This window comes from Alligator sinensis, unplaced genomic scaffold (assembly GCF_000455745.1).
Source record: "Alligator sinensis unplaced genomic scaffold, ASM45574v1 scaffold615_1, whole genome shotgun sequence".
In the NCBI taxonomy this organism is placed as follows: domain Eukaryota; kingdom Metazoa; phylum Chordata; order Crocodylia; family Alligatoridae; genus Alligator; species Alligator sinensis.
Window position 1 is genome coordinate 75,816 of NW_005841982.1, and position 15,668 is coordinate 91,483.

Sequence of the window (15,668 nt, forward strand, 5' to 3'; positions counted from 1 at the left end):
GAGGACAGAGAAAAACAGCTTAATCCTCACCACGACATGTTTTCATTGACCTACTTACAGTAGAGAAGAAAATGTGTCCCTTCCCACTACAGCAAAATGGATTTATTCAGCAATTTTATAATGCAACTACACACAAGAATATTCCTCCTCATTCCAGGAGGATTTGGAAAACAGAATGATATTATTTCATATACTTAATGGTAGGAAGTGAAAGTTCTTTTCCAAGTAATAATATTACTAAAGAAATCAGTTCAGCAGTAAACACTGATAGAACTGTATTGGAAGGAAAACATGCTAGTCCTCCTTTCTTGCATGCATACAAGCTTCTTTACTATTCTTTACTGGCTTCCTTACTATTCATTCCATCCAGGAAGAGCACACACCAACTGCAGATGCTTGCTCAGCCTAATGAAGGGTATTTATACTCGAAAGGTTGCAAAGAAGAATTTTTCCAACTATTTGAGCTGGTCTAATAAAAGAGATCAGATTTACCCAAAGAACCTTCTCTGCCTATGTTCACATGAACAGCACTTTTGATTTCAGTAGGACAACATGTGCAAGTAAAGAGTTGCAGGGTCAGGCCCATTCTATTCAGAATAAACCTACTAAATTTTAATACCCCTGCAAAGCTTATAATAATTAGCACCAACATTCCTAATCCTGTCTGAAGGGGCAGCCCACTTCCATTTCTTCTGGAACTTAGTTCTCCTATATTCTCTTCACAACAGGGCATGTTTTGTCTGTTGTCTGTTTGGCTGCCATTTCCCTGTGCCAGGGACAGCTGAGATTCAGATACATTGGCACCCTTTATATTGAAAGATGCAGCAGTAACACAATTATTTTATTATATTTCTCCTTCCAGATCTTCACTGAGTCCTTCCCTCAGACTTGAAATTACTAAGGAGAGCTTCTAACATGAAAAAGGCTAAGGACAGACATTCAAAAAACCTGAGCCTGAATTGATTCATTCTTTACAGGTTAGTCTAACCCGGTTAGGCTGAACTGGCTTGTAACTGCACAGACATCCCAGAAATGCAGGCACATGCCTGCAGTGGCTCAGGCTAGAAGCTGGAGGGCACTAGAGCATCCCTCCCATTCATTCCACAGGGCTGAGCTGAGGGGATGTGTGGCCAGATCCCTGCGATCCTTTGATTAGCCCAACAGGGAAGTGATAACAGTGTTCATCACCCTTAGCTCAGGGTTTATTACACCATTAAGAAAACAAGGGGCAGACATTACCAGTTACCTGTTGATTCTGCACAACCCTAGCCAGCATGTGGTCTGCTAGCTAATACCTTCTCAGCAAGGCAGAGGGGAGGGGGTAATTCCTGCTTAGCATGAAGTGGTGAAGGGGACATGGGGGAGCAGCCCGCAGCCTCTGGAGCTGCAGCCAGGGAGCAGAGGGGAGGGGCCAGCCCTGCTGTGGAGAAGAGAGCCCTGCCCAGCCCAGCGAGCATGCCAGGATACCGGGGGTGTCTGGTTTATCTTAAACCAGCAAGGGGTCTGGGATAGACATTGCATAAAACGGTTTGACCCAAGTCAGTTAAGTCTGATACTACATTCAACGAGGTTTATCTCAAACCGGTTTCAGCGATTTTTCAAACAGGTTTATATTCACTGAACATTTGTTCTGTTACAGGTTTAAACCAGTTCCTGATCACTTAAATTGGTTTATGTATAATGTCTGTCCCTAGCCAGAGTGCCTGTAAGATTTTTCTAGGTGTTTCTGTCTAGAAACTATGTAACAGTCAAAGAATATCTATGGCTGGGTCTGGAATATTCCTGTCCCATACAAGGAAGCAGATGTCTGATATATATAAATATTCTCACACTTTGTGTCCTTTCTCTGCCACTGTAAGCTACAGGATATTGGACAGATAGATATGTGGTGTGACCCAGTATGTCATTTCTTAGATTCTCTTTTCTGCCTGTGGCAAGTATTTTTTTAGAAACTTGAGAAAATTAAGGAAGGGTGAAAAGTTCAAAGACCCTTAAACATCTTCACTTGAAAAGCTTCTCACATCATCTGTGTGCTCATCTTACAGCATTAGAAGAGATTCATTTGGCTCACTCTTTATAAATGATTAATTGTACTGAACTGCATGTAAGTGCTCTTCTGTTTGTTATGAACATCCAGTAGGGTAATATTTTCATTCATGATTAATATGCATGTTGTCTCATAATTGGAACAGAAAGCAAGTTGATGGGGAAGTATTTTTTTTTTTTTTTTAAGTATTTTGAGAACTATACAAAATATCAGTGAATGGAAGTTCATAGGGAAGCAAACACTGTGCATGAAAAATACCACTAGTTTTAATAATTAATTATACAAACACATGAAATTCACCATCAGGATGGAGTAGATTGGTGGTTAGCCATAATAATCTGATGTCAGGCAGAAGGTAGGGCACTTTAGAAACGTACTGGTTCAGAAAGGCATGAGCTTTCACAAGCAACAGCCTATTTTATAAGAAGGTCATTTTAGATTGACAGAACTGAAAGACAGAGTAGTCAAAAATAACATCAGAATGTCACTATGCTGCTATGTGCAAATTTTATATGCAAAAGGGCCTTAAATTGTTGGAGAAAACTGGAGGAAAGAGAATTCTTTGAGGCCTAATTTGCCCATAGAGTTCTGTATATCCCATCTACAGAAATATCAGCCCATAACATAACCTGTAAAGGAGATGTGGGGCAGCAGTCCCAATTAAATCTGAAGTTTTTTTTTCCATTTCCAGCAGTACAGAAACCTGTAGGACTTGGTAGCAAGAATTTTAAAGGCACTAACATTTAAAGTGGGAGGAATTATTGAGGGGCACAGGACTGTATAAGCAGACTTAAAATGAAATTTCAAAGTTTCTTTTTTTCCTGCTATGCAACCTGATTGCCATTGATGGTGAGATTTTTTTTTTAAATATATAGACTCCTGAGAGCAGTGATGACATTTAAGAGCCCAGTGTGCTCTGCTATAGTACTTTTCAATCTTTTCAGATCACATTCACAATAGCTTTCCAAAGTAAAACATTTACATGAGTCCTATAGACACATACTTTTTATACACACACACACACACACACACACTCTCTTTATATATGCTATAATATATGATAACATTGTATATACAATATTGCTAAGAGCATGTGTGCGCACATGTATATGTGTGTGTGTCTGCACACATTTTAAGAGGCTAACAGAGAATACTTGAATGTGAAGAAAGTATTTTCTTTGCTTTAAATTGTAATAGAGTTTTCAAAGCTTTAAAAGCCCTGGACTGTTTTTAGCGTAGCTACTTACATACATACCACCAAGGTTCAAAGTGGGAGCAAGAACCTAAGTAGTACCATCTTAGGTCAGACAAATGGTCTAGACCTGTACCTTGTCTCTAAGGCTAGGGACAGGCATTATACATAAACTGGTTGGTTTAAACCTGTAACGGAACAGATGTTCAGCGCACATAAACCAGTTTGAAAATGGTTGAAACCAGTTTGAGATAAACCTGGTTGAATGTAGCATCAGACTTAACTGATTTGGGTCAAACCAGTTTATGCTCAGACCCCTTGCTGGTTTAAGATAAACCAGATTCTCCCAGCATGCCTGCTTGCTCTCTGGGCTGGGCAGGGTTCTCTGCTCCACAGCAGGCTTGGCCCCTCCTCTCTGCTCCCTGGCTGCAGCTTCAGCAGAGACTGAGGGTTGTTCCTCCCTCCCCACTCCCCTCACCACTCCCTGCTAAGCAGAAATAACCCCCTCCCCTCTGCTTTGTGGAGAGGTGTCTGTGCACTAGCTAGCAGACCACATGCTGGCTAGGGTAGCTCAGAATCAACAGGTAGCTGTTAACGTCTTCCCCTTGTTTTCTTAATGGTGTGATTAACACTGAGCTAAGGGTGATAAACACTGTTATCACTTCCCTGCTGGGCTAATTATAGCATCCTGCTGGGGCCTGGCGAGGCCCCCCTCAGCTCAGCTTCCATGTCTGGGAAGGGAGGGCTGCTCTAGCCCCCCCCCCCCCCCCCCCCCAGCTTCTAGCTTGAGCCACTGCAGGCTTGTGCCTGCATGTCTGGAATGTCTGTGCAGTTATAAACTGTTTTAGCCTATCCAGGTTAGACTAACCTGCAAAGATTGTATCAATTCAGGCTCAGGCTTTTTGAATGTCTGTCCCTAGCCTAACAGAGGCAAATCATAGAGGATTTAGAGTGGGGGCGCTCAATCTGTGGCCTGCACAGCCCTGGAATACAGCACATAGGGCTCCCCACAGTCAGGAAATTTGATGTTGGGGGAGCAGTGGCAGCCTTGCCAACCCTCCCCACCACCAAAAATCCAAGCCCTGCAGGGACTGTCAGAGTCTGGCCATGACCCTATCCCCCTCCGCAGGGCCAGATCCCCTTCCCTCTGCATAGCCGTGTTGGGCCAAGCCATGCCCCCTCCCTCCTGCAGTGCCAAACCATATCCCTTCCCCGTATCGGGCTGGGTCATGCTCCCTTGCCCCCCTGTAGGTCTGGGTTAGAGCTAAGCCAAGTGTCCTTCCCCCACAAACACCTGGATTTGGGCTGTGCTGCCCCCTGACTCCTCTGTGAGGCCATATGGGGCCTCACTGCATCTGTCCCAGGTGCCATATTGGGTTTACTGGCCAGATTGGGCCCACAGAGGGATTGGGCACTGCCCATCTGGCCTACTGGCCAAAAAGGTTGAGCACCGCTGGTTTAGAGGGAAAGTATATAAATGGTACATTTCTAGAGTGATCCAGTCCCTGTCATATCCTCCCTGGCATCAACCTGGCTGCATGCCCTATAGACTATAATAGGCCCTCAACGTTTGGATAAGAGAAGAAGAGGCAAAGGAAATGATCAGGCCAAAAGACATCACAATCTGCGAACATTTTTAGAAATTTCAAGAAAGATGGAATAAAAAAAGGTTAGTAAATGGTGCCCAGAGTACATTTAGCGGTTTAATTCTAGACAAGGTTATAGCCCAGATATTAGAAAATCTTATATATATATATTTTTAACTTATTCAGTACGTTTTTTGATACTGAGCCAAACAATAGAGTATAAAATGGAGTATAAAAATCTGAATTTCTCTCAAACTTTGCTCTGCAGCCTTGAACTCTGGGTGTGTCTGAAAAGAATGCTTAAAATGAGCACTCTTTTAAAGTTCAATTTGAAACCTAGATGAGAAGTCATTTTCCCTAACCAGCTGACCACTTGTTAGAGGTTTTTTAAGGCTTTAGGGCTTAGATAAATTAATTTTAAATTCTCTCAAATGTCAACAGGGTTGGTATTTCTTTAGATCAATGCACATTTGATAAATTTTAATAATTTGCTTGATATGACTGATCTGTACTATTTACTTAATTATATCTTTTCTATATTTTATTACTGAATTTGCTATATATTTGTCAGTGTTTAATTTTAGTAGGATTGGCTCTTTGAGCCTTTTTAGTTCTCAGAGTATATCTGAAGGTCAACAGTCCACTTGATTCTGTGTGCTGGATTCAGCTGCAAAGTGACCTCACATACTGGCTTCACTACAGACTGGTGATCTAGCATGCAGGGCTACATTATCTGGGCTACAAGGCTGCCCATGGGGCTGGAAATTTGGTAGCAAGAGAGCAGCAATTAATGCTGCCACCATTCCCTTAGGAAATTTCTGGACCCATTGGAAGTGCTGCAGGCCAAATGACATACCTCCACTGGTTTAATCCCTTTTTGAATTAGATTATGTTACCTGCCTGTCCAACTTCATGTGATGACAAGTTCCATAAGTTAACTACGTATTTCATTTAAAAAAAAACCCAACTTCCTCTTGCTTGTTTTAAACCTGCTGATCTGCTCTGATAGCATTTGACAAAGACTGTGCACACACTGTCCACAGAAATGCACCCATTACCATTTTAAGCAAGTATTTTACAACATTTCTTTAAATGTAAATTGAATTTCTTTATGTTACTGCCAGCACCCAAGAATTCTCCATAAAGATGGATTAACTGAAGTATGCCCTATCGACAGACCTGATGTTCCTCCAACAGCTCATGCTTCATTCCCTGCTTCTTCTATCCCAGAAAGTACATATCAGGCCCCACCCTAAATGGGGGCGGGGAGTCGAGAGCTGAAGGTAGTTAGGTTCTTATGCTGGAATATGGCTGCAGGAAGATCAGGAAGAACTAGGCTGATGCTGTATTGAAGAGAAAGATATTAGTGATTATCAATCAGGCATAGATAATCACGAGTGTCTTAAGCTGAAATTTCTGGACACGATCTAGTAATAAAATAAACATACCAACTAAGTTAAGACAAACTGTCATGTACCAAAACATTTTCTAAAGTATGTCATGAAAGCTCATCTAAAATCTACATTCATGTTCCAGTGTTTTACCAAGTGTAGCAGTTTTAGTAACATTTCTAATAATTTAATTTCCCTATGAATGCAAGTTGATTTATCTTTACTATTTTCTACATCTTGTTTACATACATATGCACATGCAAACTTCAGATTCAAAATATTTTTGACATTAAAGAAGCTAAGCTGAGGAAAGAGCAGCTGAAAGATATTAAAAAAGATGTATTAGCCATAAAAATAGCCACAACAGATGGCCATTATATGCTTTTTCCTGTCCCCACTTCATGACTCTCACATGTGTATTTGTGAACCTTGGAAAGGGGACCAAGTTGTCCCTAGCTGACCATTTAAAGAACTAACAATTTCCCATCATGGCCAGATATTTTTAATATGCAACAGCTTTAAATGAAATAACTTCTGTTTCTAATCAACTTCTTCTACATTTGAATTATTTTGGGGGAAATGCATAAAATATCTTTAGTTTGCTAATTATTTGCTCACTCCTACTGGGTGTTATTAAGCAACTACTGCAGTAACTAATGTTTCTGACTGACAATATTAAATTAGCAAAAAAACCCACCTTGTGAAGGAATGTGGCCTGATTGGCCTAAAAAGGATTAACTGCAGGAGTTTATTTTTAAATAAAGATGGTTTATTAACCTAGATGTCTAATAATAAATGACAAAATGACAATTTATATGCTCAAACTTACAGAATAGCTACAATAAATAGATCAATTAGGTCTGTAGCATACATTTACTTAATTCCTACTCCCATAAGCAAGGCTATGTTTTCAAGGTATGGGGTAGTGCAGCCCCTGCATTTTAGGCAGACACAAGCATGCTGCAGACACAAGAATGCTGCATACAAATAGCACTTTGAATCTGTCATCTACTGGATCCAAATGAGAAATGTAAGTGCACAGAATTTGTGCATACAGATACTGTTCCCCACAGGTGAAAAGGTGACCCCAAGAGCCAAGGTGAGATGTCCAAGAGCTAGCCTTCCACAAGTTTGTTCTTAAAGGAGACTCAAACTTTTGAAGTTAAACAGTTACATTTGCATCAAACCATGAGCTCCATTATCTTCTCTTACCACTTCTCAGGAGGCCTTATTCCCATGTTCTCCCCAGGTCACACAGCACTTCATGTTAGAAAAATAAAACATGCCACTTAACACTATCTATTTAGACTGCAGGTTTGGCTCTGCCACTTTAAGATGACAAACTGTGTGGGTACTGAGCCAGCTGGCACTTGACAAGGCAGCTCTCTAATTTCTGCTGCTGCAAGCGGGAACCTCGTCGCAGGAATTTTCAAACTATATTATTTCTTTTGAGAGAAAATAATCTGGGTTTATCCGCCAAAGCCCCGCTTTGCACCAATTATCCTGTGCAGCACAAAGCATTCAACATGCAAACAGAGCCTTCCTGTGCTTGGTTTGCATTTGTATTATGCCCACACATGGAAATATTAAATAACCTATTACTAGGTTGGGCATCTTAGCAGTTACCACACAAGCCTGCCTGTTGTTCTGAACACAGCCATCCACCTGGATCAGTCGAGATGCCTCACATTCACAATGCGGGCTGCACTGGTAGCGCAGCGACCTGCTTTTCCTATCCCTGAACAGGCCCAATCAGCATCTGTAGAATACATTAATTAACATTCATGTTTTCAGGTATATATCTAAAACCAACCCCCCCCCCAACTCACCAGTTCTTGCCCAGCAGGGGGTGATCCCTGTTGCCTCCCACTGCCCTGTGCTGGGGGTGGGGAGGGAGGGGGCTCTGCATGAGCCCCCTGAGGCCACTGCAGGAGCTGGTGAGTGTGGGGGGTTTGGATTTTTTTTTTCTTAAAGGGTTGGAGCTGGGGTGGGCGGGGCAGCCATGGGGCATCTGGGGGAGTGGGGGGGAGTTAGGGGGCTCATGGCAGAGCCCTCCATGCAGTGGGGGATAGCAGGGATTGTCCCCCCACTGGGCAGCACCCAGTGAGTGGGGGCTTTTTTTTAAAGGGCCGAAAGCTGGGGCAGGCAGGGCAGCCATGGGGGCATTGGGGGAGCGGGCGGAGGTCAGGGAGTGCTCAGGGGGTGGGGGAGCAGACAGGTGATGGGGCCTGGTGGGGGTCCCCCCATGGTCCCCTTCCCTCTCCTCCAGCCTCCCCTCCCCCGCACCCTACTTAACAGATCTGAGTCCAGTTCCAGCTCCCTGCTGCAGCCACTGGGGACTGCCTGAATCATTGAAGCTCTTTGACACTTTTCCAAATTGATTCAGAGAGCTTTCAGTCGATTGAGACCTTTTTATTTGTTCCTTGATTTGTTTCAGATTTGGAGATTCGGTATACTGAGTGTACGTGTATTTCAGGCCAGACCTGCACCTAGAATTTGCCTATACTGATGCATTTGCCAGGTCAGAGCTCTGGTCATTCAAGACAGATTTCTTAAACTCTGATAGACCCTGCTGAGAGTCACCTTTCATCCCAGCACTAGGTCTGTCCCTTACAAAACCTTACAAAATCAGACCTCTATTCTTGAAAACCTAAGGGACAGAAGGGGAGGGAACATGGGATGATGAAAACTAGCTGTTTTGAATTAGCTCTGCTGTGTCTATTTTGAGTGGAATATAGGAGGCTGAGTAAGCTGCTGGCAGCTCCTTGATTTTATACTACATAGTCCCCTTGGTAGTTCAGACAGCAGGGATGTGCACCAGTTTCTGTGGTGTGTACGAACCATGACAGGCATTGCACCAATGGACAGTCAAGCAAAGTGTTGTTCTGCTTGGTTTTGGACCAGTCCTGAAATGCTGGCTAAGCTGGGGGTGCCAGAGCAATGACTGGCATAGGAAAAGCTGGAGCAAGCGGAACTATCTCTCGCTATTTTGAGGCAGCTTTGCATTGCTCTACAAGAATGATGACACATGTAACCTGGGTACACCCAAGGGTGCGCCCTATTCTCAATTGAATGGGATGAGTAGCTAGGAGGGGGTGCTGTAAGAGGGATGCCAGAATTTTGAGCAGATCCCTCTTTCTTCTATAGAGTTAGCCCAGGCCCAAAGTTCTTAACTATATACAATTTATTGAGTTATAATATACATAATCATAAAACTAAATATAGTAAAAGCTCTGTTATCCGGCATCCCCCAGAAATGGGCGATGCCAGATAACAAAATCTGCCAGTTAATTGAGCGGCCCAGGCCGCCGCTTCTCCCGCTGCATGTGGGGCGTCCCTCTGCCCGTTCCATGGCGTCGCTACCCCTCCCGCCACATCGCTGCCCGTCCTGCGGGCCCTGCACGGCCCCACACAACCTGTTATGCTCCCGGACCGTGGGGTCTCGGCAGCGCAGGCTGCTTTGCCCCGGCCCGTGGGGGCTCGGAGAAACTGGAAGTGCCGCGGTGGGCACTTCCGGTTTCACTTTATCTTACAAGCCGGCATGCTGGTTAGTGGAGCATGCTGGCTTGTAAGACGCCGGATAGCACAGCTTTTACTGTATCATATACATATATTTACACAGTGAACACTAACCAATAACCAAGGTCAAACCCTAAATAACACTATTTACAACATCACAATACAACATTTCAATTACAAAATATAAGATGCAAACATGAACAATCTTAATAACACCTATTCCTTAATATAGTCCCTGACCCATGGCAAGAGATAGTCCTCCTTCCAATGGGGTCCCTTGTGGGGGGCGTCCAGGAAGCACCAGGGGCCTCTCGCCTTAGGGCCTTGACTAGGCAGGGGGGCTGCTCACCCAGCCCCTTTTCTGGGTTTGTCCACCCCAAACGTCTATCCCCTGTGGGACCCAAGGGCCCAATGACTCACGCTATCTCAGGTGGCGGTGGTCAGGGCGCAGCTTGATGGGGTCTCCTCTGCTGGAGCGCCTCTCCTGTGCCACTGGGCTCCTCCCCACCCTGTGCCCCGCTATGGACACCGAGGGCTCGGCTCCTCTCAGCTGCTGCACCCCTGCTGCTGGCTTCTGGGTGCTGGGCCTCATGCTGCAGCACTACCATTTCCCCATGCCCTAGCTTGGCACTGAGGGCTCTTTTAGCACAGGCCAGGCCCTTCAGGCTCTGGCTGGCCATCCTTTTGCCAGCTGGCTAACCTAAACAGCCTCCGCTGCTCCCTGGCCCCGCTCCTGCATGCACTGCCCTGTGCACCATGCGGCCTGCTGGTCCTCCAGGGTTGCAAGCTCAAGCTGCTGCTTGCAATTCCCAAAGCCTAGGCTCCGTGCACCGAACCGTGCACCAGGATGGGCCCAAGCAGTTTCACACCACTCCGAAGGCCGGGTCTCCACACTCCGTCCCTGTGCACCATCAACAGCCTGAGCGGTCTCGCACCACTCCCAAGGCTGCTCCTCCAGTGGCAGCTTCAGGAGCCATGGGCCTATTGCCCACTGGGGGAGAGCTCCCCAGCTTTTCTTGGCTCTGCTCTTCTTGAGTCCCTTGCCGCATCTGCCCTTCGTGCTGGGCATGCAGCTCCTTTTATACGCTCTAACAGTGCAAAAATAAGCAGGTTTTGGGGGTATGTGTGCATTATGCTTGTTTATTGTATGTTGCATTGTGCATTGTTTCATAAACAGTGTGTTACATCTTATGTCTCAGTAACAGTTGTTTTAACTCAGCACTTTTTAATTAGGACCCTAACTCAGATTTCTGTTTGTGTGAGGTTCTCATATCATGCTTCAAAAAGGTAGGAACGGTTGAGAGTACACAGCATACATATGCAAAGCATGTTTTTTGTTTTCATGGATTTCAGTTTTATATTACCGCTTACATTTTGTTGATCCATTTATGGGCTGATCCTCAGAGATGCTGAGCACTTGCAATTCCAGGTTGAAGTCCATGGGAACTGTATACATTCAGCACCTCTTAAAATGGGGTTGTTGTTATGTCCTTGTTTTAACCTGTTTTCTCCTCGCATTCTTTACATGGGACGTCTTACAACTCAACTGGTTTTTAAAATATGACTCCTTATCTTTTGTTTTTTAATCATTGATATTGTACTTATAAGTTATCCATGAATTATCCTTGTGTCTGCAATTCATGATCCAGTACACAGTGATTCTACTGGACCTATAAAAAATTTGAAAGATGGCCTTACTGGGAAAATAATCTCTTGTGCAAATCTTATTAAAAGTAGAATTCAGCTAGTTATTAGAAAATTGTCCATCTTATTCATTTGTCCAGGGCAGAATGAAAGGTCAAATAAAATTTGAGTCTTTAGTAAAGAAGTGTCACTTCATATTAGTGTAACAAGGAGACCAGAGATAGGATCACATATTACTAAAGATAAGCAAAGCAAAACCCATTTAAAAGCAACAACCTATAAATTTAAAAGTAACAACCTATACAAGTATGGTTATTAAGTAGGACATCAGCTTTATTGTCCTTTAAGATGACAGCTCTATCATAGCTTTGTTGTTGAGGGGGGAAAAGAGAGTTTCGGGTAGTTTAGAAGATCTCTTGACTTGATACAAAAACTTCATCATTTATAACTTTAAGGTTGTGGCATACAGTGAAAGAAGCCAAGAAATTAAATGCCTTGCTGCAAGTTCTAATGCAGTCTTTAGCTTAGCCTTATTGTCAGCACATTTAAGATTTCTGTAAAAAGTATACAATAGTCATTGCCCATTGCAGAAGAACTACTTTTAAGAAGTCTGAGTTTCTTACCTGGTTAAATTTAAAAATAGTTCAAACAAAACAAAGTCTGTGTAGACTATATTTTGATCTAATTGCTGTGTTGACTTTTAAAATATTTTGTAAATGACATAGAAGTAACAATTTCTAAAAACAAACAAACAAACCTGACAAAATTCTTCTGATGGTAGTTTTGGGTATCCTGAAAAAGTCCAAACTGAGTTTATGTGTATATTTTAAAAATTGCACCCAGACTGAGAATTTTTGTGTCTTGTGCATATTGTTGTAGATACTTTTTTTTACATTCATTTGGGTGATAATGGAAGGAGACGATAGCTGCCAGTTCTTTCCCACAGCTGAGATACTGCACTAACCAGTGCTATGATTGCAAGGCTCCATAAATACACACCTACTGCATAGGGAGAGGGTATTGTTTTTTTCCTCTTTCTCTAAATGTTGGTTTGTGCAAAATCTGTACCCAGTGTTCCTGTTAATACAAGAATAGAAACTGCATGTTACTTGTTCAAGTATCCTCTTTCTTGGATCTAATATGAGCGTCCATCTCGGATTGCTTTTTCCACTACTGAAATATGACTGATCTAATTTTATCTCATCAGTCTGTATGGCTCCACTTAGATTTGAGCGCCAAGCTGGCTAGCTTTGTGGGTTTCAGACACATGACTTTGGGAGAGGGGAAGAGTGATCACTTTGCTAAAGCATCTTGTATCAATTCTAACTGTGCGGGTGGGTAGGGTGTGCCTGTACCCATACAGACAAGTTATATATGTATGTATGTATAAACATCTCAGTACATTGCAAGGACGTGGCATATCTATACGTTTGCTGTACTGGGTGTTTTGCTGTCAGTGTTCAGTTTGGCCACAAATGATTTCTGGTCCCATTCACCTGCCACCTGCTGCTCTACAGTCTTTAACCCCCCTTCTCCTTTTGCCTCTTCCCCACCCCTTAAAACTTGGACAGATGTTTTTCTTTTTTGTGTCTTCTAGGGGGAAGTCAGATGATTGACTTGGTGGTAAACAAAATACTCAAAGCCTAAATTAAACTCTAGGTAGCACTGCCTATTAGTAAGCATGCCTTACACTTCTGATACTTTTTTCTAGTTGCTTATAACTTTAAACTATTTTTGCTACAATTTCTGTGCCTTTGTGAGACAGATCAGTTCACACATGCTCATTAGAGACTTGCTAGAATTTAACAGCTAACCTCTCCCGAGATTCCACTCTTGTTGAGCTGGCTCAAAAATCTTAGCTCCTGACACTGTTAAGTGGTTGTGAAAGGGCTATGCAATGCTAAATGCACACCCTGTCTGGGTTCACTTCACATATGCAAAAACCAGCAGCATCCAGCATGGGCCACCTGGCATCAAACCCTCCTTAGTGAATGACTGTAACAACAGACACAGTAACAATCAAACAGCAAACTACAAATGAAAGCGTTACAAGAAAAACTTTAAAAATCACAATATATACATGATATTGCTACTTCACAGTGAATAAGGTGCTAACCAGTTTAACCGCCTTTTATGCTGCTTGTATTTTGAGTCCAGTTTGCAGCAGATTTGAATCCACCTTCTCTGGAGATGGTTCCAGCACACTTTATTTCTTCTTCCCACCAGGAATTCAGGAGCAGGATGCATGCTTCTCTAGTTGAGACAAAAGTCATCCAGATTTGCCCTCAATTTCCTTCCGTTCCTGGGATGCTAGACAGAATTTTTACCTCTCTGCCAGCAGGAGTCAGAGCTCACCCAGCCCTGATCAGTCAAGTGCTTTCAAGAAGACGGTTCATTTCAGTCAACCAGATCCTGACATTGTTCACATATTTCTCTCAGAATCCTTTGGGCTCAACTCCACATGCGCTTCAACCTGGTTGCTAGGATGGAGTTATTTTTCTCTCCCCTTGATCTCAGTGGTACACCCAACATGGTCACCAGCCAACACTAGGCTCACCGAACATATTCAAGAGCGTCTCATAGACTTTCCCAAGATGGATGCATTTTGAAAAGTTTTCCTTCTACAGTCCAAGGAATGGGGGGGAGGGGAGGCAAGGTTTACACTTGTATAGTGATTGTTAGCTTGGAAACTTAGCATCTTGCACTTTGTTTATCTGAACACCACCTGTATGTTAATCGTTAACCCACTTTTGCTGATGGGGACCTCAGATACCACATGACTTGCCCAGGGTCATAGAGGAAGTCTCTGACAGGACAAGGGCTTCAGCTAATTTCTTTCTTTATAAGCTCTGGACTATCCTTCTTTTGAACAGATTGCGTACAGATTCAGATTGCCATGTCTCTAGACTGATTGAATTTGCTTCACCTTTTCATGGCTCCTTTATTTTACTGAACCCTGCATGTGACCTCCCTACAAAATAACTGTGCATGCCCATAACTGAGAGCTAAGCAGGACAGAAGAATTTCCTTAGGAGGGTAGAGAGGAAAGCCTTTTTGTTCAAATATAAAGCAGAGCAAAACCAGACTGAGAGGAGAGTCTAGGGGAGAGTCTGGGGTAGATTGGGACTAGTGAAACTGATACTCTGGGTGGCGGAGAGGAACTTTGACTGCAAACTGGACTAGCTGGCAAAGAAGACTGAGAGCTGGGGGTGGAGAGAGTGGGACAAGAGTGTTCACAGATCAACCTGAAGAGTAAAGGCTGTGATTACATTGGAGAAGAGAATTGGACTGGAACCTGGAAAAGACTCAAAATTCAAACAGGGACAGGCTGGAAGTAAGAAAGAAGGGAGCGAGTTTGAGCAGAAGCATATACTTCCACAGTTTGAAACTAAAGATTTGAGCCTGGACAGGCTCAGCAAGTGGGCGGACGAGAATCTGATGGTGTTCAATGCCGATAAATGCAAGGTTCTCCACCTTGGGAAGAAAAACCCGCAGCATCCTTATAGGCTCGGCAGTGCTATGCTGGCTAGCACTATGGAAGAAAGAGACTTGGGGGTCATCATTGACCACAAGATGAACATGAGCCTGCAGTGCGATGCTGCGGCTAGTAAAGCGAACAAAACGCTGGCTTGCATCCATAGATGCTTCTCAAGCAAATCCCGGGACGTCATTCTCCCCTTGTACTCGGCCTTAGTGAGGCCGCAGCTGGAGTACTGTGTCCAGTTTTGGGCTCCACAATTCAAAAAGGATGTGGAGAAGCTTGAGAGAGTCCAGAGAAGAGCCACGCGCATGATCAGAGGTCAGGGAAACAGACCCTACGATGACAGGCTGAGAGCCCTGGGGCTCTTTAGCCTGAAAAAGCGCAGGCTCAGGGGTGATCTGATGGCCACCTATAAGTTTATCGGGGTGACCACCAGCATCTGGGGGAACGTTTGTTCACCAGAGTGCCCCAAGGGATGACGACTAGGTTGAATGGTCATAAACTACGACAAGACCATTTCAGGCTGGACATAAGGAAGAATTTCTTTACTGTCCGAGCCCCCAAGGTCTGGAACAGCCTGCCACCGGAGGTGGTTCAGGCACCTACATTGAACACCTTCAAGAGCAAACTGGATGCTTATCTTGCTGGGATCCTATGATCCCAGCTGACTTCCTGCCCTTTGGGCAGGGGGCTGGACTCGATGATCTTCTGAGGTCCCTTCCAGCCCTAATGTCTATGAAATCTATGACATTTCATCATTTATCTGCTGTTGGAAAATATCTGTGAAATATACCGACTGGTGTGGTGT

At 43.8% G+C, this 15,668-nt stretch overlaps 1 protein-coding gene across 7 annotated transcripts in view; it reads left to right on the forward strand.

The window, feature by feature from the left end:
- DTNA (dystrobrevin alpha) overlaps window positions 1–15,668 on the forward strand; it is a 358,606-nt gene that overhangs the window by 56,318 nt on the left and 286,620 nt on the right. The window contains exon 2 of one of the 7 annotated variants that reach the window (XM_025201065.1): window positions 863–977. The exons of 5 other annotated variants lie outside the window; for them this stretch is intronic. The gene's annotated coding sequence lies outside the window, so the exon portion shown is untranslated. Of the gene's footprint in view, window positions 1–862; window positions 978–4,886; window positions 4,909–15,668 lie in introns of those variants that run through there. One more of the 7 variants, XM_025201068.1, reaches the window with a different exon arrangement.